This window comes from Mus caroli, unplaced genomic scaffold, assembly GCF_978045245.1.
Source record: "Mus caroli unplaced genomic scaffold, Mus_caroli_1 scaffold_14, whole genome shotgun sequence".
In the NCBI taxonomy this organism is placed as follows: domain Eukaryota; kingdom Metazoa; phylum Chordata; class Mammalia; order Rodentia; family Muridae; genus Mus; species Mus caroli.
The window spans coordinates 24,499,215-24,521,677 of record NW_028227269.1 but is presented as its reverse complement, the minus strand read 5'-3'; positions in this window follow the sequence as shown (position 1 = coordinate 24,521,677).

The following is a 22,463-nucleotide window of genomic DNA, read 5'->3' as shown; positions in this document are numbered from 1 at the left end:
TATTAATACAGATAGTATTTAGGAATCAACATCAGTTTTTACAAAATAAAACACTGATTAAAAAAAAAAGATGGCATTATGATGTGAGAAAGCAAGGACAGGGCAGAGATGTACCAGAGAGATATTTCGTAAGTTACCAAAACCAGATATGCCAGATATTAAGCACTATTTAGTACAATTGTTAATAGAGGAGTGTATATACTAAAACCTCAGCTATTCTTAAGCTAGATAGTCAGAATCATGCTCTGATTTTCCTTCTATCTAAAGATCAATTGAGACCAAATAAGCTCAGAAACTAATATAAACAGAAGAAGCAATAATTCAAATTTTATCAAATCAAGACTTTATTAACAGCTAAGGAGACATGGCTTTCCTTTAGAAAGATATATAGATTACAGATGACGAGACCTTATTTCAAGGAATGTATATGGACTATTTGTAAATATATATCTCCAAAGCAGCACTAGACTCCCTACACAGACAGACATACCATTTGAGTCTATTAGTATTGATAGTGGATTAGGATCAAGATGAAATGAGATATACACTGTGGATAAGGAGAGTGTCACAAAGAATTTTGCTAAATAAGACCTCTGAGAGGAGCCTTCTGCTAGAGAGAGGATGATTGATTATGCAGGTTCAGTGTCTGCAGACCTTGTGTGCAGGATGGTCATGAGCCACTTCAGAGAAAGACACAGCATAAACTACTCATGAAGAACAGGCAAGATGTCCCAGCATCAATCACTCAGAGTGGTTGTATTACTGTGTGTCACACTTAGGGAAGGGAGGGTGGGGACAGACTGATGGAATGGCTTCTGGGGAGTTGTCATGCAGATTTTGTTCTTATGGGTCATGAACAATAATAGAACAGGCCTAGATAATGCTCAGCCCCACTTCTGCTGATCTTGGCAGCAAGCGGTGGTGGAACAAAGTAGGGAAGGTATAGGAACGACCTCCTGCTGGCTCAGCTTTGATAAACATCCACAGATGATTTCTTCTTTGCAGTCATCCATTTTTTTCTTCTGTAACATGAAGGCACATTTGAAAGTTTTCATGGTTTCTTTACCCTCAGAGGTTATTATTATTATTATTATTATTATTATTTAATTCCTTTTTACAGTCTAATCTTTATTCCCTTCCCGGTCTGCCCTCTGATTGTTCCTCATCCCATACCTTCTCCCCACATCTCTAACTCCAAAAGGATGTCCCCAGTCCAACACCTACACCCCCACCCCCACCCCATCAGACCTCCCCACTCCTTGTGACCTCAAGTCTCTTGAGAGTTAGGTGCATCTTCTCTGTCTGAGTCCAGTCCTCTTCTGTATATGTGTTGGGGGCCTCAGATCAGCTAGTGAATGCTTCCTGGTTGATGTCTCGGTGTCTGAGAGATCTCGGGGGTCCAGGTTAGTTGAGACTGCTGGTCTTCCTATGGGGTCACCCTCCTCCTCAGCTTCCTCGAGCTTTTCCCTAGTTCAACCACAGGGGTCCCTTTGTTGGATGTCCACTTGTTGTGTGAGAGTATCTGCATCTGACTCTTTCACCTGCTTGTTGGACCTCTAGGAGGGCAGTTATGGTTAGGCTCCATGCATGTCTTCATTTAAACTCCTCATTCAGGTGTAAAATCCCCACATCTACCACCCTGTTTCTGAGTTCCAATCCAACTGACAACCTCAGGAACAGGAGCAAGAAGCCCTGAATGAAAATACCCCTGCATGAACAGACACTTTTTAGCCAATAATGAGGCAGCTCAAGCAAAGAGAACCATAGGTGGGATGACTCCAGTGCTCGAGCAAGTCTCAGGTTGAGAAACTATGGAGAAGGTATGGCATTTGATAGATCCTTTTACCCAGGAACCTGTGTGGTATGAGAGATGGAGCCCATCTGGTCTCTTTGGTTCTTGTTTCTGTTCCCCTTCTGACACAAGCTTTTGTTTTTGCTTTTTGTACAGTCACTTCATCAACTTCTTTGCCTAAACTCTAGCTAACTGATGTTTGTTTTAGAATCTCCTGACAGACTTCTGGGACAAGAGTCTAGTGACAGACAGGCATCACTGTCCATTAGTCTCCTAGTCATAGAGAGGCTGGAATAAAGCTTTCTGTCCAGCACTGTAGACATCTCAAGCCCTTTGCATCCTCAGGTAGAGGTGGAGGAAGATTATGGGAAGACTAGAGTCTAGAGAGCTTATTCCTACAGTTTCTGTCTCTTACTGGCTGTGTGACCTAGTGGCCAGAGCTTTTCTTTGCCATGTTCCTGCAAAATGGAAGTAAGTAAGCTCTCATACTTCACTCACAGGATGATAAAATAATTTACAAAGCCAACCCTTGGCTAGTCTTAACCTCCAAATCTTCACACCAAAGACCTTTTGCTCACCTTGTACTGGGTTAGAGCTAAGTCTATATCAAGGACACTAAGATGCAGGAGGCAATGTTGAAGAATGAGCTGAAAATATAAACAGTTCCTCTACCCTTCTGGGCTCTCTGCTCCTATACATTTTACACTCCTGTGACTATATCTCCCTTATATGAAGTTTCCAAATTGTTAGTCCTGCAGGTATACATACTCTGCAGGTCATTGCCATTTTACTTCTAAATTAAAACTGTGGCTCAGAGAAACCAAAGAACAAACACAAGAGGGCCCCTGCTAACTCAGCAGTACTACCCAGGCTTGATGCTCATCACCATTTTGGTATCACTGCCCTCAAGTGAGTCAGCTTTCATCAATTGATTCTCACCCCCTTGGGATTGGAGAAAACACTTTAGTCATATACTGCCAATAAAATATAAGGTACTGAGTGGTAGCCACTAAAAATAACATTCAGTTGTGTTCTCTTTTTTTGGCATGACAATTTTTACAAAGTTCTTCCAGAATCCCCTGATGAAGTGGACAGCCACCACATGGCACACAGGGTGTATGGCAACCAAAGAAATAACTGAGCAGGAATGAAAGAGGTAGGGATTTCTGAGCCTCATCTAGCGTCTTCACAAAGCACTGCTTTCTCTACTAATTTAGGAGTACAATCTAGTGAGTACACTTCTGAGACTAAAACCTGTGAATTGAGAGACATGTGAATAATCCTCTCACATGCAAATAAACACATGTGCAGGGGATAGAGCGGCATCTTGCAGCCCAGCCAGCTTGTCTGTGGGTTGCCTGGATGCATCAATGTGAATTGGTTAGACAGATTGTAACAATGTCATTTTGAGAATGGGGGGGGGGGAAGGGGCAGGTGACTCCTAGTAACTTTAAGTTCTTATTTGGTTAAATGGGAAAATTATTTAGGAAAGTACAAAATGAGATACTAGTAAATATCAGTACTGTTTTGGGTGAGTATACTGGGCCATCAATAGCTCACACCCCTGCTAGAGGTGAATATCTGTACTCCTTGAGCTCTTTATTTATTGGGGACTCTGAGGCATGGCTTCATCCCTTCGCAGTTCTTGTTACATGCTGAGAGTGTCAGATACTCATATCTGTTTACATGCAGGATGTCAGATCTTCAGTGCACTTAAGTGTATAAGACAATTTGGACTACATCATAACTGAACTAATTTGGAGTGAGCCAACAATATCTTAATATCTAAATCTGGACTAGAATCTGATGTTATCTCCTAACCTTATAGAAGACAAAGTCTTTGTTTTCATAAAACAGGAAACAAGTTAGAGAATTAGAGACACAAAGAGAGAGCAGGAGCTAATCACAGGTGGGATTAAGACAGAATTGTATACATATTGATCACTAATTACTTTCAACAGGGAAACAGAACAATGCAAATGTTTGTATGAGTAGAACTCCATTTAATTCCTTATCAGTTAGGAGGAGAGAGTGACACTCAGTAGAACAGCTTGTTTGACATTTAATCATCAGTAAGCAGATATCTTACAGTGACTCTACATCTACTTGGCTTAGAGGAGAGATGCATTTCATCCACTGGCCTGCCCAGATGGAAGACATTAGATAAAGCAAGTGTTCCATCCTTGTTTACATGCAAGCATTTTCTAAGGACTTTTTATGTGCCAAGCACCATAGAGTGTGACATGATTATTCTATGTAGGCATGATCCTGGTTTGCCAACTCTTGGGTTATGAGCTATTAACCTTGAGGTCCTTGGGTAGAACATTGATTGTAAAAATATATTAAAATATATAATAATTATTTAGCATGTTTATTTTATTTAGTTTTGGTGTGTGTGTAGGTGTGTGTTTCCACCATCAGTCCTCTTCTGTCTCTCTCCAGCTTATCTTTCTGGAAATGGGTTGCTATCTGATTCTGGGCCTTCCCTTTCAATCAGACTGCTCAGCAAGCTGCAGAAATTTTCCTGTCTCCACCTCCCTCAGAGCTAGCCTGCCAGGTGTATATGACCATGTCTGGCTTTTACATGGGTAATGGGGATCAAAACTCAGGGACTCATGTTTGCATAGCAAGTAATTTACCCATTAAAACATCTCCCCAGTCCCATGTTTAATCTTTCTAAAGAACTGTTCAGTCATATTTTTATTTTAAATCTCTTTCTATCCATCACTACTGGGCTGTATGCCTGCCTCAGCAGAGTGCTGCTCAGGGAAGTCAGAAAGCAATCCGAGATGGGGGTCCCAGCTCATGTTTCCCTGAGGGAAAAACAGTGGTGCTGGAACTGATGCTGTGGTTCTCCATCTTCTATGTACACAGACCACTGGGGAATCGGAGGAGCTGGGAACAGCAGTGCATGGTGCACAGGTCGTTGCTTCCCCTACAGTGTAGACAGGAAGGCATGACTGAGCCCAGGCCAGGGCAAAATATGGTCTGGCTCTGAGTCAGTGCTAAAAGTATGGAGGGACTGGGAGGGAGGCCTTCTCTGAGAAACTGAGGCAGCTCTTTACAATGAAGGCCTCCCCCTGCAGCAATCCTTGATGAAGGAGACAGTTCTTGTTTGTCCAAACTGCTTTATTCAGGGTGGATGTAAATGCATATGTCTTACTCAGGGTGAACCAGGGGTTAAATATCTTTCACAGAAAGGGATTCTCAAGAAGCAAAGCTCATTGGCTAAATGCTCTCAGCTTATCTGGATACCTCATTAGCATGAAGAATTCTGGGTTTTTAGGATACCTGTGGCTAATTGTTACGGTCTTCTTAGTGTTTACGTGTCCCAGGGTAGACAGACCCTGGTCTTGAGCTGGTTCTAACACCTGCCATTCTCAATTATGAGAATTCTTGGAAGTTTGGAATTTGCTTCAGCCTTACCAGGTCTTCTGTCTGATGACAATGAGCCATTTGCCTCACACATCACCTCAAAATCAAAACTGTGGAAATTACAAATGTAGGGTACAAGAAACTCTGAGGCACTAAAGAGTGTCACAGATTGTTCAACTAGAATATCCTTGAATCTAACCTAGGGCTGAGTATGCACCTGTGTTCTATGCATGCTTTAACAGGGTGATATGTGCAGAACACAATATTGGCCTATAACTTCTAAGGCAAAATTTCACAAATGCTCTAATGTCAGTGATCTAAAGAGCATTGAAAAATACAGTTTTATTGTTTATTTGTTTGTAACAAGGTCCTGTATGAAGCACAAGCTGGCCTCAAACTTGTGATTCTCTTGCCTTAGTCCTCCTCAGGGTGTCTGCATTGCAGGTATGCTTAATTCCTGCCTTAAGAAAACACACTTTTAATAACTGCCTGCTTTCACAGTTATACTAATCTAAAAGCATAAGAAACACGTTTGAGTACCATCAAAGATCACCTTATACCCAAGCACCCTTGAGAGCAATCACTTTGCAGGGTCTCTATGTATTGGTTGTCACAGAGGAGTCATCTCAACCAGCACCAGTGACTAACACCGTTCCAAGGACATTCATTGGACAAGAACAGCTGTGAAGTTCTAAACAGAAGAGTTCTGAGAAATACGGGCTGTGGTCACCAAATTGCTAATTAGAAAGATGAAATATGAAACTATTTTGGGGCACACTGAGGTATTGACCCTATCAGTTGGGCTTTGTAGTCCACTTGGAAAGAAAAACAAACAAACATAAAAAGTGATATCATGACCCCTTAGTGTACGCAGCCAGCATGATGGCTGTGTTGTTATGTTGCATACGTACAGACAGTGGATTGGCATTTGAGCATCAATGGGTGTACTTCACAGAGCTGATGAGAAAAAAGAAACTTCAGGCATCTCTCCTACATTCACTTTTATGAACTTCTAATGTTCTTCCACAATTGTACTACAGAGATTTTGGCTGTTTGGGGGCAGGGATTATATATAGTACGATATTATTTTTAAATTATAAATTGATGTTGCTGCCTGGCTCCTGGCAAATAAAATATCAGCCAATATAATTAAGTTTGGGTCTGTTGCTACCCAACGCGTGTTCAAATCCTCTAAGTTATTGCATGGACTAAACTCCCAGAAGCCATGTTTCCCATAATTTAAAGATAAGTGTTATTGTGAATGTATACAGAAACAGTGTTACCAACAGAGTAATAAAAAAACAGGGGGGGGGGACACCACTCAAATATCTAAAAGAAAGATATTTAATCAATAAATTGTGATATGTTTCTAAGGCAAATCCTTGCACAAAGGTGAAACAGGGAACGAAAGGTATACATAAGAATATACTGAATTTTGAATCCTAATATTGGACTAAAACAATACAAGCTAAGGGATAACTCATGCAACACTAACTTATAGTGTTCTAAAAATAGTTTATTGTAAGATATTACTAAATAAATTAAGAATATAGAAGGCAAGGAATGGCTAACACAAAGTCAAGTCTTGTCTGTATTCACAAAAGAAACAGTGAGTAGAGCATGTAGGAGCCTCTCATACAAGGGTGCTCATCTGTTGCTTAGCTTGGCTGGCATGATCGGGAGCTTCTGTTTATTAGTGTACCTTATTAATATGAATGCATGTGCTACAATACCCCTTTAAAGTCATTATCTATGATAACAAAGGTCAACGTATAAAAATTTCCTTCAAGTGTCAACAGGTCATAGTAAATGTCCTACTTTAGAGATTATTTGTCTAGGCACTTACACTGTAAACAGTGAACTAATTCATAGTGTAAAGATAACCACATCCATATGATCAGAACAAATATCAGGGGTTTTGCTGAGGCAGTAAAAAAATGATCGTGATCATAGAGAGATAAAGTAATTTATCTGTTCACATTCATTCCTCTTAATAGTAATTAAATGCACGCTTGCTCCTAGAAACTGAGCCTTCTCTCACACATTCAGCAACCCAGAGCAGAGCTTGGAATCTGAATGTTCTTATTAATTGTACAAATAGCAATAAAACTGTTTTTTTAATTATTGCTTAAACATATTCAAGTTAACAACAAGCATATTTAGTTGCACATTTATACCCTTATGTATCTTCTTAGTATTTATTGGTTACTGGATCAACTCCCATCATCTCATTAGGGATGGAGTTCCATCCACAAGAAATGCCTTCACATGGAAATATCCACATCCAAGGAAGAAGTTGATGGGTATTGATACCCAATAGTCCAGTGGGGCTTGTGGCTAGGAAGGAAATGTGCCTGAGAAAGGCCATAGCTATACCAGATTGGTTTCTGGGCCAAAAAAGAAACTATATACTCTCAAAGAAGGAGTCTTGAAAATGAAGGAAGAGGAAGACCTGTCCTGGAGATAAGCTGCAAGTAGCAATTCTGCATTTTAAAAATAAATACTGAACTTGGAATGAATATAAACTACTGAACTAGTAAACACCACCAGAGAATGACCCAGAAAGGCCAAATAAAGAGATAGCTAAACTGTCTTTTTTTTTTAATGTTGCTTAGGTTGATTAGGTTTCATCACATCCTAGTGGTTGGAGATACAGGCCAGAAAAAAATGATGCCATGGTACAAGTTTACAGTGAGTTGTGATCATAGATAGATGCTCATAGAAGAAAGAAAGTAAGTCATAGGAGTCATTATCACAAGAGGAAGTGGGTGTCTTGGTTAGTATTATATTTAGTTATAGTAAACATAACCTAGAGTCAACCAGGAAGAGGGAATCTCAGTTGGAAAATTGCCTTGATCTTACTGGGGTATGACCATATCTATAGGAGATTATCAATTGATGATTGATATAAGACAGCCCTCCACAGTGGGTGGCACCATCCATAGGCAGGTGGTCCTGAGCTGTATAAGGAAGTCAGTAGGGCAAGAGCATGTGAGTGAGCCAACAAACACTGTTTCTTCATTATTCCTATCACATTCCCCTTTGAGTTCCTAGCCTGAAACCCCTCAGTGTTGGACTGTGACATAGAAGTGTAAGCCATATAAATCCTTTTCTATCCAAGTTTCTTTGGGTCCTGGTACTCATCACAACAATGATAAGAAATTATAGAAGTATGGTTCAGAATTCATGAAAAATGAGTGGCAGGATGTCTCCTGTCATAAAGAAATGGACACATTAAATCGTATATGTACCAGCTGGTACTGCAAGGGATCCCTCACACCTGGATAACCTGAATGTACAGGCTAATAGGTAATGGTGCTTCTCAAGGTCCAGGCTAGTCCACCCAGATATATACACACAGAAAGAAACCCAAGACAGAGGAAGCTCATTAAGAGTTTCTGGGGATCCATACCATGGATAGGAGATGTACAGAGGGCACACCCAGAGAACTGGGTAGGAGAAGATGACCTCCCATGAAATTCTACCGGGAGTGTTAGAGGTAAGTTTGCCTCATGGAATCCTCATGCTTGAGGATAAGAAATAGAGCTCAGAGTCCTGTCATATAATCTCCATACAGCCTCTGTGGAGAATGTATAAAAGCATTTTCTTCCCTGTGTAATAGGCTGTTTCTCTCAGACATTTTGGTGGTTTGAATATTCTTGACCCAAGGAAGGAGTGGCACTATAAGGAGATATGGTCTTGGAGGAAGTGTGTCACTATGGGAGTGGGCTTTGAAACTCTCCACTTAGCTTCCTGGAAGACAGTTTTCTTCTGCCTGCCTTTGGTTCAAGATGGAGAACTCTGAGCTCCTCTTATACCATGCCTGCCTGGACATTGCCATGCTCCTGCTTTGATGATAATGGGTTGGACCTCTGAAACTGTAAGACAGAGCCAATTAAATGCTGTCCTTTATATGACTTGCCTTGGTCATGGTGTCTCTTCAGAGCAATGAAACCCTAATTAAGATAGACTTTAAAGACAGGGTCAGGAAATGGAAATTCCAATGGAAAGATGAGATAAGATAATTAACAACATCTTTTTAAAGGCACATACTTTGGGCAATAGTAGAAAAAATTAGCCACATTAAACTACCCAAGAGTTCAAAAGATGATCAAGCTGGAGAAGAAATAAATGAAACATAATAAAGACATATAAAGAGTATAACTACTCAGATATCACCTCTCTGAGGAAGGCAAAGAACCAAACACCAAGGAGGGACAGTAATTAAATTGCTTAAGAACACTAGAAGGAAAACTTAAAGGCCACAAAACCCTCTGAATTTAAAACTGGTGTATATGGAGATGATTTAGAACCCAGAGACCTAGGAACTACTTTAACACTAACCCTAGAAGTCAAGCCTTGCTTCAAAAACCATGAGAAGATATGAGTGAAGGTTTATGATTTCATGTATATCTAGAATATTTAACATTAAATTTATATTGGTCTTACAGTTGGTGTTAATAGTCAACTTGACGGACTCTAGAGTCAATCACCTAGGAGACAAGTATTTGGGCAGACTTGTGGGAGAGCATGTAGATTAATATTAGCCTGTAAGGATTGTCTTGATCATGTTGGTTGATGTCAAAAGATTCATCTTTACGAAAGAGGCACCATTCTATTGAATATGGTGAAAGAGTTGAAGATTTTGGAGTATACAAAATGAAGAAAGCAACATGGGTAGCAGTATTCATCTCCCAATGCTCCCTGACTGTGTATATAATGTGACCTACTGCTTCAAGCTCCTTACATTGACTTTCCTAACATGATGAACTCTACCCTTGAACTCTGAAACAGAATAAGCCCCTTTTCTCTTAAGTCACATTTGTCTACGTATTTTATCCCAGCAGCATGAAAAGAAGTTGAGAAAAATGGAGACTTTTTCAGATCCACATTTGCTCAAGAACTTATATATTATGCTAATATATTTCATCAAAAAGAGACAATAAACCAACAAAGCCACAAGAAATAGGAAACAAAGATACAGCCTAGAGGACACGTTAGGAACCTGGAGTGAAAATAAGGAAAGGTTATGGGTCCAGCAGTTCTATGCTGTGGAAAGCTAATGTCTCCTAATGTGACAAATTGTTCCTTTGGTACATGTGTACAAAAGATGAGGGAAATTGTTTTTCTGGGACTGAATTGGTAGGTAAATTAAATAATGACTGCCAAAGAAAATCTAAGCAAACGATCCAACTCAATAGATGAGAATATTATTGACTTCCAAGGAAGGGCAACTCCCATGTAAAAAGCAGAAAATACTATGAAGCCTTCCAGTGGTGTTCCAGATAAAATACTATGGTAACTATTGGCTTAGCAAATATATTAGTTTAAGGAAATATGGTAAGAGAGTAAACCCCTCAGCCAGTATAGGGAGTGGCTGTAATTGTTGCAATCCTGTATGTCCTACAAAGGCCACTAGGGTGACAGCACTGGAAGAACTGACAGATGGTCCTTTGGGTACTTAGAGATGTGTCTGTGAAAGGGACTTGTGTTCCTTTGACCCCACTCCTACACCATTACTCACTCCCACAATGACATTCTGTCTCAAGACTGTGAATGGCAGTAAAATTTCTACACCTCTGTTGTCTCTGGTATTTTTGTCATAGCAATGGGAAGCTAACAGTCAGTAAATACAAGTAGAACCATGATTGTGCTAAAAAGCAAGGGCAGGCAACCCTAGGAAAGATCTTTCCATTGCTATAAACCCATGTACAACTTGGTGTGTGAATATGTGTGAATATGTGTGTGGGTGGATATGTGTGTTTTTGACATAGTTACAAGCTCAGACACTTGAGTCTGTGGATATTATTTTTAAAAACTGGAATGATTAAAAAGAGCAGAAGACATGATTAGGGATACTCTCCAAAAAAATTACATCCACGGCTTAATCACTAAAACTTGTAACTATTACCCCATATGGCACAGAATTAGGATTAGTTTAGGATCTAGAGGCATTTATCCTGTGCTGTTTGGGTGGGCTCCAAACACATTACAAATGTCCTATAAGGAGTAGGAAAAAAGTGTTCAGAAAGATGCACAGATGGCCATGGGAAGACCCAGAAGGCCCATACCATCAGAGGAAAGAAATGAAGGGTGTTGTTGATTTTCAGAGAAGCAGCAAGTGAGTTCTTCTACAGTTTCATGAGAGCCAGTGTAGGCTGAACCTGCACTTCAATTTTGACTTCTGTTCTTCCAAACTCAGTAATCATAAAATGTATCTCATTTTTAGCCATCCTCTTAGAAATTGCCCTACATTATATTTTATTACAAAAGGGAAATCTTTAAAGCACTTCCTCTTAAGATCCAAGCCAACAGGTGTCAATATATCCACAGGCAAAGACTGTCAGGGTGTTATCCATATAGCTCACTTGATAGCTTGGTCACCAAGCATGCATGTGCCACATAAACTCCTGCCATGTGCCACATAAAATCAGGCATGGTGGCAAATGCCTGTAACTCTAGCATCCAGGAGGTAGACACAGGAGAATATGAGTTCAAGATCATTTTCAGCTAGTTTTAAGTCAGTAATAAGCAGAAAAAAAGAATATAATAAAATTATTTATGACCTTTATTATGGACAGATATGATGGAGCAGCAGGTAGACATGGCTTGAGATTAGTTCTTAGATAGAAAGTTAATAGAGTATTTTAAGTGACTGTTGATAGCTTTAAAATCAGTTACAAAGAGTACATGAATTGGGATTAAAAAAAAAAAACAACAGGGGGAGACTTTTAATGCCACTCAGAATTAAACTGCTACAAACTATGATTGTAAAATTCAGTTCCCAGTAGAATAAAGATGAGCTAAGCAGGCACAGACTGGGCGAGTGAAAACCTTGGATCAGAACACTGGCTCCTCCACTCACCAGCTCAGATCCATATTTGAGACTTAGCTCTGGAATCCTTTCTCATCTTTTCTGTACATCAAGGAGACTGGGTTTTCTACGGGGACATAAAAATTATTAAGTTCAACGATGCTTGTAACATGTTTGGCCTGCTGCCCACCACATGGTGAGTCTTTATTCTAAGAGCAACTATTTTTCTCCTTCTTGTGATGTTTGGTGGTAGTTTTGTTTGAATAAGAACTCAGACAAATTTACACCAGCTGGTGTGGGAAGATAGCTTCTTGGATATGAGTGATCTCTGTATAAGCATAAATACCAGCGTTCTCATCCCAGTACCCCATGTTAAGGCTGAGGCCTAAGCACTGAATGGAGTGTACACAGGAAGATTGGTGGAGCTTTCAGGCTGCCATCTTAGCTCCAGTTCAGGTAGAGATCTTGCCTCAAGGGAATACACTGGAAAGTGAAAGAATCAGACACCTGGAATCTTCCTCTGACCTACATGAACAAATATGAACACATTGTACACATGTGTACCTACATATACACATATACAACTTACACACATACACATGCATACACACAAAAAGAAAGACATATTAGATATAAAATCTTCAGATCAAATGAGATTCCTGTCAATAAATGGGTGATATACCCCAGTAGAGGTAATGAATGTGTAGGTGTTAAGTGAGAATAAAATAATGTGTTACTGTTAGTCCACAAACCATCTTTAGCAACAATCTCACAGAAAACCTTTTTTAAGATAAACATTATTAATTAACAGCTTGACAGGATCTAGAATTGTCTAAAAAAACAAGCCTTCGGGATCTCTCATGTGGGATCCTCTAGTCTCTAGTCTTGCCTAGGAGAGATTTTGCTGAATAGGTTATTGGAGTGGGAAGACCAACTCTAAAAAATGGGCATCATATTTTGCTGCTGCTAGGCTGCCCTAGGAAGAGGAGGGGTTCTCACTCCAGGATTGTGGTCATGCCTCAGGAAGAAGTGTCTTTTCCAGACAGTAGAAGAGAGATGTTGCAATGTCTACAGAAATAAAAAGAAACTGGTTTCTCTTATTAGACAGCTCAGAGTGTTGGATACACACTTGTAGACGCTACATTAAACACATAAACTCATGTCACTGTTGGTTTCTAAAAGCCTGACAATCTCTAGGCATCAAAAAAGCAGGCTTTATATCCAGGGATCCATCCCATAATCAGCTTCCAAATGCTGACACCATTGCATACACTAGCAAGATTTTGCTGAAAGGACCCAGATATAGCTGTCTCTTGTGAGACTATGCCGGGGCCTAGCAAACACAGAAGTGGATGCTCACAGTCAGCTATTGGACGGATCACAGGGCTCCCAATGGAGAAGCTAGAGAAAGTACCCAAGGAGTTAAAGGGATCTGCAACCCTATAGGGGGAACAACATGATGAACTAACCAGTACCCCGGAGCTCTTGTCTCTAGCCGCATATGTATCTAAAGATGGCCTAGTCGGCCATCACTGGAAAGAGAGGCCCATTGGACTTGCAAACTTTATATGCCCCAATACAGGGGAATGCCAGGGCCAAAAGAATGGGAATGGGTGGGTAGGGAAGTGGGGGGGGTATGGGGGACTTTTGGGATAGCATTGGAAATGTAATTGAGGAAAATACATAATAAAAAAAAATTGTGGAAAAAAAAAGCAGGCTTTGAGAGCATGGCAAGGTGCTCCAATATCTAGGGGCAATCACAGAAAATATTAATTACATATATACATATGTGCACATTTAGCTATAGGCAGAAGAATAGAGAACTGGGGGTTGGGCTATCCAAATTAGAGATTAAAGACCTTCCTACACTTTCCCATATTCCTGGGTGGACACAGATCATGGAGGGATCCCTGAAATAGAGCATGTTTCCTGTGGTGACACTCAAATCATTCAGAATATCTAACTCAACCCAATTAGGCAATGAAAATTAAATCCCTAATAGAAGTAAGGGCTTAGACTATACAGACTTCCAGAACAGCCAAATCTAAAGACTCAAATATGGCCAATGTTGAAAAGGCTAACATATTCACATTGTTCCTTTTGTAAATGGCCAGTTGTGTGCCCTGTGGGGCTTCAGCAAAGACTGCAGGGAGTGATACACCACTGAGAGGAAGTGCAACCAATAGACTGAGCAAAGTCAGTAGGGACTATGTGTAGGGGTGAGGTGGAGCAGGATATGCAATGCAGTTGGTGGAGTGCTTGGTTAGCATCCAAGAATCCCTGAATCCTATCCTTAACACCACACAAAGAGGATAAGAACTTATAGATCATTGTTGCCTATGCAGAGAGTTTCAGGTCAGATTAGGTTACATCTGACCTTGGTAGTTGGGAGGAAGAACAACGTCATGCACAGTGACAAGACACACATCCCTGAGCACAACTCTCAGGCACTCAAACTTGGTAATGACTTTTCTTGTCTCATAGGACAGAGTACTGAAGGAGATTACTTTTTAAGTCCTTGGGTTAAGTGCTGTGCAGGTATTAATCAATACTCAACTATCCTATGAATCTGTTGAAAGGAATTATGAGTTGTCCAAAACCAAAGAAATAATTAGTGGCAGAGTCAAGAGGCTTCAAACTTTCAAACTATCAAGCTATACTTTATTCAGTATCTGTTATTACACACACACACACAAAGAGAGAGAGAGAGAGAGAGAGAGAGAGAGAGAGAGAGAGAGCATGTTGCTAAAAGCAAAAATGTTTGTAAAAGCTGATCATAGTCAGACCTCACACTCAAAAAGAAACCAAAAGGCTTATTATAACACAACAACAACAACAACCCAGAGCTAATAAAAGGCCATCGAGCCCACTGCTGAATATCTTAGGTATGCCCACAGACATCAATTGTTTTGGAACCCTAAGGTTTTCAGTGCTTAGAAGCACAGGCAGTACACAGACGGAGCAGGAGAAGTCCAAGCCCACAAATGAGAGTGAGGCCATTTAACTTCAGGTCCATAGGCATCAACATTCCCTGAAAAGCCACAAAGTGACCAACTGACCCAAAATTGGTTTCCTGGGACAGACACTTGTAGTTTTCTGTTGTTGTGTGGGCCTTGTATCAGACAGAAGCTTGAGGCTGGCCCAGCATCTTTTTCTGAAGTTTGTTTTGTTGTTGTTGTTGTTGTTGTTAGTGGTGGTGGTGTTTTTAGACATCTAGAGCAATGGTTCTCAACCTGTAGGTTATGACCTCTTTTAGTGTCTAATGATCCCTTCATAGGGATCTTATGTCATATATCCTGTATATCAGATATTTACGTTTCTATTCTTAACAGTAGCATAATTACAGTTAGAAAGTCACAATGATAATTTTATGGCTGGGGGTCACCACAACATGAGAAATTTTGTTAAAGTGTCACAGCATTAGGAAGGTTCAGAACCTTTGATTTGGAGAGACCTGTGCCTTGCTTACTGTCTTAGAAGACTGTGAGCACGTGTGACAAGTTTCCATGGTCTGTGAGAAGCCAGGTGGCCTCCAGGCAAGCAAAGTAAGCTGTGGATGGCTCTCCAAAGGCTTGCTTCCTAAAATGGAGAACTGATAGGAATCGAACCAGTGCCCAGGTCTGAATATAGGTTTTAGAAGACTTGCCTTACTTATGTCCCAGGAAACAACAGTTAGACACAGTAGGATACAATCCTGCAAGCAAGAACTCCTGACTCCTGCCCATCCAGCCCTTCTCTTGCTCCTTAAAGGGAAGGTTTTCTATTTTGCCCACTACCAAAATAAAACACAACTCCTTAGTTAGCGATCCAAAGAGCTAGGATTCCATACTACCACTGGGCTAATCATGGGGGTGGGTAGAAATTGTGGACTTATAAACAGGACTAGGGAGGCACCTTACCTTGGGGATTCCCACTCTGTGAAAGCAGGGAACATAGTGGCCATTTTTATCTATGATGACATTTTGCATTAAAGAGCAAATGTGAGACTATTCTGTAGAAATATCAAGATTTTAGTAAAAATATAGATTAAATTTTTAGGTAAAGAATATAGAGCATAGTCCTGGATGTTGAGGCTGTGACTGACAAAGGAGCTCTGATCCCACCACATACACCACAACTCTCTCCTGAGCCATTACTGATGCTTCCATCTCCCCAGGAAATACTGAGTTGACCAAACAAGTTCAGGATGAGATGGTGATGAAGGACACCTCTTCCTAGGCTTGCTGGCAGAAGGGTCTCTGTTCCTCATCACTGACTTGACGGCGCAGCAGAACCATTTGGAAAACTCTCAAAGAGTTTCTTACTTAAATATCAAAAAGCTTCACTGTAAAAACACACATTGAATCTGTGCATATTTGTACAATGTAAACATGCAGGATTCTTTCCACATATTTTATGTGGTTCTTGTTTTTCTTTTAGCAGAGGTGCACTGGACTGAAAGTCTTGATTTCAAGGCCCTCTTCCTCTTGGGACCAATTGAACAGCATTGTTTAGTGGTAAGGATATTAGTGGTTTCGCAATAAAAAGTATGCAGAGATCATAGACCTGAAAGTTCACCATAATGTTTTTTTTTTTTTTCTGAAAAAAAAATATAAGGAGGTAGCAAGGTTCCCAATTCCTATGTCATTATGTAAAGGCAGAAGATCAGAGGCTGCATCAGAGAGAAGTCTTGGATTCTCCCACCACAGACCACTATGGCTACCAGGGTTGGAGAGTGACTTAACCCTGGTGAGCCTCCATTTTTTGTTTGAAAAACAGAATTGCTGTTAGTCTGACATGTGCAATCATGTACAGTCCCTACACAAAAGGACCCAGAGGAAGGTATGTACACATCGGGGCTATAAAATAGTAGCTTTCAACTCCTAAGCAAATACACACACATACAAAGTACCCTGCCCATCGTCCTATACTCTTTGCACTAGTAGGTCACATATATTTCAATTAGACCCCAGAGAAGGATTAGACTTTCTTATTCTGTTTCAAAGAACATCCTTAGGAGAGGGTCCTTGATCTGAGAACCTCTACAGCTTGTGCAGCAATCACACAAGGTCAATAGAAGAACAACCATGTCTTAGAAAGGGTGGGAAGACTTGAAGACACAGAAACAGGGGCCCAGAGATTAAATGACTTGGCAACTACATAAAACAAATGACTAACATCAATCCTAAGCCTATCAATTCATGAGAAAGCCCCTCTCCTTGCCTTACTGCTGTACAAGCTTATGTTGACAGCATTGGGGATTTGGTGTTGATCAGAAGCCCTGACTGACAGTTATATAGGTTTTGATGAATAAAACATGAGATAATAAAATTGTTATTACTTTTAAGATGCAGTTGAGTAGGTAAAAAATTCCAAATGGGAAACCATCGGGGAAAAGAGAATGCATCTTCCTGGCAGAGGCTTCAGAGCTCACTTATTATACTGACACTGGCTTTGCACATGCTCACCAAAACCATCAGGTGAGGAAAACGTGGAGCCTGTATTAATAAATGTTGGCTTAGACACTGGTGACTGAAGCTTTACATTGTGAGCATCCTGGATTGACAGGTGCCTCTTGTGCTGTCAATAACTTACCCACTTAACTGGCATGCTGGCTCTGTCCAATGCAGGCTTATTTGATTTTCTATCGTGAATTCTTTGAGTCCAAAATATTAGTACTGGTTGGTTCTCTATCTCAGACATCTGTCTCAGCATAATTATTCAATGACCAAGTCCAAGATAGTTTCAAATATTATATTTATCTAGAATTATTTCAAAACAAACCCCATAATTAGCTGGTATTACTAACATAGTCCTCTGGTCTCTAATCAAAGATCAAAACAAACTAACATTTAGATTCCGTTGTCTGTCCAGCATAATAGATTTTACAGTTCCTGCCACACTAGCGAGCAAACCTATTGCCCATTACTTCAGTCTGGATTTTCTCTTGGTCATTTCTGATCAAAATAGACTTTTAGCTCAGGAGGGAAGATTACACACAACACTAATTCTAGACAAAGATGTGTATTCTAATCCTACTGTAGGACAAATAACCCCATAATGAAATCTCTGTGTTATCATAACTGGGAGCACAAACAAACAAACAAAAACACCTAAAACCAGTATAGGGTCATAATTCTCCCATGATTCCAATCACAGAAACTAAATTGACACAGAAAGAAATCTAGTTTGCAGCTAGAGGCACAACACTGCATGATTCTTGTTTTGAAACCTGCATGGTCTACAGAAAATTTTTGTCATTAATTTCATGCCAAAATTAATGTCAAAGTACTTACCCTCTACCATCCCAGGCACCTGGTGATTAGGTCAGCTCTCAAGACAACACAAGGAGAATGCGTTTCCTGGCCACCCTCTTCCAGGACAAAAAGGATCCCTGGTGGAGAGGTGGAGCCCAGAGGCTGTGGCACCATGCAGAAGTGGGTTTTTTGGTAAAGGACAACAGCATAAGCCCTACTTGTGCCTAGTTGTAACTTCAGTAATTGCATGCAGGCATGAGGAATTTTTTTTTTACTAATCTGTCCTTTAGAGAATACAGTATGCACTGTAAAGTCAAGATGAGGTAGGGGTGGATAGAGGTATAAAAGGGTGGAAAAAAGCAGGAAGATACAAAGGAAGGCAGAAAAGAAGGTGGGAAGGAGAGAGGAAAAGGAGGGATGGAGGTGAGGGGAGGAGGAAAGGAGGGAAGGAAGAAAAGAGGCTCCTGTGGAAATACAGAATCTGGCATGTTGCTCATGGGTGACTTATGTGGCTGCTTGGGAGTGTGTGTTGATGGAAAGTGACATCCCTTGTGTGACTTTCTGTGTTACTATAAAATCATCTGAACAAATGTTCTGCTCCTCTTGTGCTGTCATTGCCTCTGCCTTGGATTTCTGTGTCCTCATTCTTGGTGTCACATTGATGGGGTGGGAGTCAGAGGAGGATAGAGATATTTACAAATAGTCCCTGTGGAAAGTCAGGCCTTCTACATCAACTACATAATGTCCCCCAGCATTGAAAAAAAAAAAAAGATAAAAAGGTAACCAACTAACTTAACTGAGAAATATGGAGATGAATCTTGGATAAATGAAGTCAAAGGGGAGAGGGCATCCAACAGCCACCTCACTAATAAAAAAGTAACATAAGAAATATGAACAATTATGAAGAAGCAGGTAGATGATAAGAAGCAAATGGAGAAACCCCTAGAAATCCACAGTTTACTAAGACTGAATCAGGAAGGATTAGAGTCAGAGAAGGACAAATGAGAAGTAAGGAAGTGGAAGTAACACAGAATCTCACAGCAAAGAAAGGGCAGCATCGGATGGATTTCAAACTGACTTTTATCAAGCATTCAGAGACAAGCTAATACCAATCCTTCTGGAATTCTTCCAAGAGGCAGAGGAAACTAACAAAAAAACTTCTGAACCCTGATAGGAAAGCCAGAGATACCATAGATTAATAAAACCTGTAGCCAATGTTTCTGTAAACATAGATACAAAGATGCTTGACAAAATATTAGCCAACCAAATTCAGACACACAAAGGTAATTACATGTGGTTCATTCATGGGGAATAAGATTGGCTTTGCATATCCAAAAGAATGAATATGACCTAACACACTAACAGAATAAAATGTAGAAGCCACATGATCATCTCAAGAGATCTGAAGAAATCACATGAAGAATTCAGTGTCTACTCCTGGCAAAAATGGGGGCGGGGAAATCACAAATAGGTATAAAGGGCAATTTCCTCAATGTGATTGGCTTAGTAGGGGTAACTATTGCTGTGTTGAAACACCATGACAAAGCAACTTGGGAACAAAGGGTTATTTGGCTTACACTTCCACCTCATAGTTCATAATCTAAAGAAGTCAGGAACTCAAACAGGGCAGGAACTTGGAGGCAGGAGCTGATGCAGAGGTTATGGAGGGGTGCTGGTTACTGGCTTGCTCCCCATGGCTTATTCGGCCTGTCTTATAGAACCAAGACTGGCACCCCACACAGTGGATTGTGTTCTTCCCAATGAATCACTAATTAAGGAAATGTCCTATAGATTTGTCTGAAGCCTGGTGTTATGAATACATTTTTTTGTTGTTGTTGTTTTTCGAGACAGGGTTTCTCTGTGTAACCCTGGCTGTCCTGGAACTCACTCTATAGCCCAGGCTGGCCTCGAACTCAGAAATCCACCTGCCTCTGCCTCCGGAGTGCTAGGATTAAAGGCGTGTGCCACCACCGCCCAGCATGAATACATTTTCTTAATTGGGATTACCTCTGTACAAATAATTCTAGCCTATGTTAAGTTGGCATAAAATTAGCCAGCACAGTGAGATAGGCACAATCAGAAGGGGAAATATCACACATGACCCTATAAACTGGTATCAGATGAGGACCCTCACATGCTACTTCTATTTAGCTTCAGTTCTAGAAGCAGGGGCCATAGCAAGCAAGCATGATTGCACCCTTATCACTAATGAACAAACTCAGTAAAGTCACAAGATTTTAAAGTGATATATACAAGCCAGTAGCAGGACCAGATGTGATAGCACACACCTTTAGTCCCAGCACCGTGGAGGCAGTAGCAGGTGGATCTCTTTGAGTTTGAGGATAGCCTAGTCTATAAAACAAGTTCCTTTCCCAAATCCCCATCCATAATTTAGGAAGAAAGAAAGAAAGAAAGAAAGAAAGAAAGAAAGAAAGAAAGAAAGGAAGGAAGGAAGGAAGGAAGGAAGGAAGGAAGGAAGGAAGGAAGGAAGGAAGGAAGGAAGAAAGAAAGAAAGAAAGAAAGAAAGAAAGAAAGAAAGAAAGAAAGAAAGAAAGAAAGAAAGAAAGAAAGAAAGAAAGAAAGAAAGAAAGTTGGGGGAGTGAGGGGTGAGGGAGGGACGGAAGGAAGGAAGGAAGGGAGGAAGGAAGGGAGAGAGAGAGGGGGGGGGAAGGAAGGAAGGAAGGAAGGAAGGAAGGAAGGAAGGAAGGAAGGAAGGAAGAAGGGAAGGGAGGGAAAATAGAAAAAACTCAACAGTAGACATACTAAAAGTAAATAAGGTACAAAGAAAATCATGAAAAGAAACATCCCTGTTTCCAGTAACATACAAATAACACAGCTAGAATAAATGTAACCAAAGACCCAAAAGAAAAACTTTCTGCTATAACTTGTCAAACAGGAAGCAAGGCTGGTATGATGCAAAGCACCGGAAAGATTCAGATTCCTGATTTGGAAGAATGAATATTGTTAAACATCCATTCTACCCCAAACAAGGCAGCTTTAACACAGTCTCTTAAAATTCAGTCGTGGGGCTGGAGTGATGGCTTAGAAGTGGAAAGCACTGCCTCTTCTTCCAGAGCACCCATATTTTTTATTCAGAGAACCCACATGAAGGCTCACAACCCTTTATAACTCCAGTTCCAGTAGATCTGGATTCCACAGCCACTTAATCCACAGGTGCACAGACAGACATGTAGGCAAAACATACACATAAAACAAAAATAAATCAGCCTTTTCAAAATCTAGGAGTATTGTTCACAGAAATACAAAAATCAATTCTACAATATACAAGGAACCACAAAAGACCATAAGAATAAAGGAAATCAAACCAAAATAAAGCTGGAGACACTACATTTCCTGATTTCAATGATATTAAGAAATGAAAGCTACATACTCCATATATCCAAACCCAAGCCAATGTTACAGTTTTGTTTCAACCATGAAATAAAATTTATAAAACTAAACAAATATATTGGTGATAAACCAATAAATCTGCATCTCAACAATGGCCTCTAGCTGCCCAGGATGGCAACCGTGGCTGCTCCATCTGGAGAGAGACTGTAGCACAACCAAATACCATCTTCTGTAGCATGGATTGCAGTGGGAGTCACCTATATCTCCCTGCCTTTGAAGAGTTCAGCTCCACTTTCAGGTCCTGGGCCACTGACATCTGTGGTCTGTGTACATTTTAGACTTTTCACATGCATGGGAACTTCTGTGTCTAGGGTCAAAGTTCCATGCATCATTCTGGCACCTGTGCGGGCATTTGATACTTTCCTCATCTCTGTCACATCCTCCTGCATATGAAGATACAGGAGCCACAGCTGTGAACCCAGTATCTTTGAAGTAGAAGCCACAGAGGCTTCATAGGCTAAGTTGTAAAGGAAGACCTGGGTTGGGAGCATAGCCAAGGCTTTGATACAGGCATCCCTCGCAACAGCAGGAAGCATGGGCATACTCAGAAAAGTAGGAAGAACAACACATGAATATAAAGGAGTGCCACTGCAGCCTACAGACAATATTGCTGTAAGAATTAATGAGCAGGCATCTGGCTGCCAAGGGTGTAGCATACTATTGCCCTTATATTGATCTTACTAAGTCAAGGGAGCCATAGCAGAAGACAGGTGCCCAAGAGTGCAGAGCCCTCAGGGTGAAAAGCCTCTGTCCCCATCATCAAAAACAACTCCAGTCATAGCCAAGTGCAATCATACTGGGGATAGCTCTCCCTGTGGACCACCTCTTCACAAAT